A 3,304-nucleotide genomic window follows, 5' to 3' on the forward strand; every position below is an offset into this window, starting at 1 on the left:
AAACTACCATCCCTTGTACTCTGGCACAACAGCTGGAATTAAGTCATACCAACTCAGCACAGTAGGAAAGCCAGCAGCACTACTAGCCCCAGGATGGAAAGCCAGTGAGAGGTTCCTGTTGCCCTTTTAATGAAGCTTGGGAATGTTTCCCTAGTGTCCTAGGAACAGAGCTGAAATTTAAAAAAAAAAAAAAGAGTAAAAAAACAAAAAAGCACCCTGACCATTGAAAGCTACTATGGTGACAAGGAAGATCAGAATATCAACTCAGAAGAAGACAACACTGGAAAATACCTATATGTGAAGCCTCAAAGGGATATATGATCTGATTCAAGCTCAAAATATTCTTTTAGAAAAGCTCAAAAGGTATTTTAAAAAACAAGTAAGAAACACAGAAAAAAAATGAGAAAAGAAATGAGAGCTATGAAGGAGAATTATAGGGGAAAAGTCAGCAGCTTGGAAAAGGAAGTACAAAAATTAACTAAAGAAAACAACTCCTTAAAAATAGAATTGGTAAATGGAAAAAAAAAATCCACTGAACAAAATAAGTCCTTTAAAAAGTAGCCAAATGGAAAAAGAGATTTAAAAAAGCTTACCAAAGTGAAAAAAAATTGTTAGAATCCTAGTGTTAACTTGAAACAAGAGAGATGTTAGAATGCTAGTATTAACTCAATGGAATTGATACAATGCTTATTGGTTCACACCTTAGAATGAATCTTTACAAGGCGATAAGTCGCTAATACTGATAGAAACAATGCTTGTGTTCACACCTTTAGAGAGCTCATATAAACAAGAAGCTCTTCGGGCCAGAGAGCACTCTGGGAGGAAACCCATAACCCCACTCTCAGATCCCACAATCCCACTCTCGGAGAAGGAGCATAAATAGAGCTTCAGTGAGCCAGTCAAGTTAGTTCAGCTGAAAAGATTGAGAGGGGAGCATCAAGTGAGTTAGCCAGAATCCCTCTCTCAGAGGCAAGAGAGATTCATTCCATTTTCCACCCTTGTGTTGGCTGGAGGCTGAAGAAAGCAGAGGCAAAGGACAACTGCAAGAGCTCTTGGAACCAAGCAGAAAGATAGCCCTCTAAGAAAAACTAACTGGGCTATTTTGGAGGAAGCAATAAAAGATTTGAACTTTTAGCACCTGGCTGCATTTGGGTTATTACTACTTTTAACTGAAACTAAGGCTTCCTCCAGAAAACTTCCCCAAGAAACCTGCTCCCAGAGAGAACCATTATTATATTTAAAAGAAAAAAAAACACCACAAAAATAATTAAAAGTTAGAATTGAATAAGTTGAAATGAATGACTCAAGGAAACATCAAGAATCAGTGAAATGAAATTTTTTAAATGGAAGAAATACAAATAAATATAAAATAATTCATTGAAAAACCAACTGACCTAGAAGAATAGATCTAGGAGAGAGAATTTAAGAATTATAGGACTATCTGAAAGCCATGATCAAAAAATCTTTCAAGATATCATCAAGGAAAACTGTCTTGATAACCTATAACCAGAGGCTAATATAGTCATTGAAAGAATCATTCTGAAAGAGACGTCAAAATGAAAAATCTAAGAATGTTGTAGATAAATTCCAAAACTGTCAGGTTAAGGAGAAACAATTGTAAGCAGCCAGAAAGGAACAATTAAAGTATTGAGGAATCACAATCAGGATTATCTAGGATTTGGCAGTTTCCACATTAAAACATCAGAGAGCCTGGAATATGATATCCCGGAGGACTACATTCAAGAACTAACTACCCAAATTATCTTTCAAGATAAAAGATGGGCCTTCAATGACATAGGGAATTTTCAATTATTTCTGATAAAAATACCAGAGCTGAACAGAAAAAGTCAATCTTCAAATACAAGATTCAAGAGAAACATAAAAAGGTAAACAGGAAAGAAAACAATGTATTATTCAAAGGTTAAACTTTTTACATTAGAAGCATAGCCAAGATGGCAGAGTAAAGGCAGGAACTCATGAAGCTCTCCACCAACCTCTCCAAATTCCTTTAATAAAGACTCAAAAAAATTTAGAGCATGTAAAAAAGATGGAGTGGAACAAATTTCCAGCTGAAGACAACTTAGAAGGTGAGCTGGAAGGATTTATGGCACCCAGTGGGGTGTCCAATAAGCAGTCCTGATGCAGGCCCAGCCTTGGCCCAGATGCCAACAAAGCAGAATTGGGCCTTGGGGCCTTTAAATTAGTAGCAGTACTAGAAGTTTCCAGAGCTCTTAGCTCAGAAACAACAAAGATATCTTGGGAGTTCAGCAGGAAAAGTTTGTCAGCACGGTGAGATGGCCTTGAAAAACCAGCAAACCAGGAGTGGGGATGGGTGGTGGTGTTGGAGGCAGTTTCCTGAGGTCTCAGCTCACAGGAAATCTCTTTACTAGTGCTGAGGAAGGACATTGTTCCTTTAGCACACTAGAACTTAGAGCCACAATACAGCAGGGACATTCCTCACAGCTCCAGGAAAGAAAAGAGCTTGCCTTCCCTTCTCTCTCTCTCTCTCTCTCTCTCTCTCTCTCTCTCACTCTTTACAAAAATATTTTGTTCATATACTTCCTGTTTTTTCCTTGGCAGGTAGACTCCCAAGTACTTTATATTATTTACTTTTATCATAAATAAAATTTCTCCTTCTATGTCTTGCTACTAGCTTTTGTTGGTCACATACAGAAATATTAATGATTTATTTGAATTTATGTTATATCCTGCAATTTTTCTAAAGTTGTAAATTATTTGTTAATTGATACTCTATGATTTTCTAAGTATACTATTATCTCATGTGCCAAGATTGAAAGTTTTGTTTTCCTCATTGCCTATTCTAATTCGGTTTTTTTCTCTTCTTTCTATAACTAACATATCTAGTATGGTATTGAATAGTAGTAGTGATAATGGACATCCCTGTTTCACCTCCAATCTTATTAAGAAGGCTTCTAGTTTATCCCATTAAGATAATCCTTGTTATGGTTTTAGATAGATACTGCTTTTCATTTTAAGGAATGCTCCTTTTATTTCTGGGCCCTCTAGTGTTTTTAATAGGAATAAGTGCAGTGTTTTGTCAAAAGTTTTTGCAGCATTTATTAAAATAATCAAGATTTCTGTTGATTTTGTTATCAATATGGTCAATTATGTTGATAGTTTCTATCATTCCTGGTATGAAACGCATCTGGTCAGAGCGCATAATCCATGTGTGACAGATTACTTTAGTCACCTTGTTATTGTGTTCAAAATTTTTGCATCAATATTCATTAGGGAAATTTATCTATAATATTATTTTTCTGTTTCAACTCTTCCTAGTTAAGGT

This window comes from Antechinus flavipes, chromosome 5 (assembly GCF_016432865.1).
Source record: "Antechinus flavipes isolate AdamAnt ecotype Samford, QLD, Australia chromosome 5, AdamAnt_v2, whole genome shotgun sequence".
NCBI classification, from domain to species: domain Eukaryota; kingdom Metazoa; phylum Chordata; class Mammalia; order Dasyuromorphia; family Dasyuridae; genus Antechinus; species Antechinus flavipes.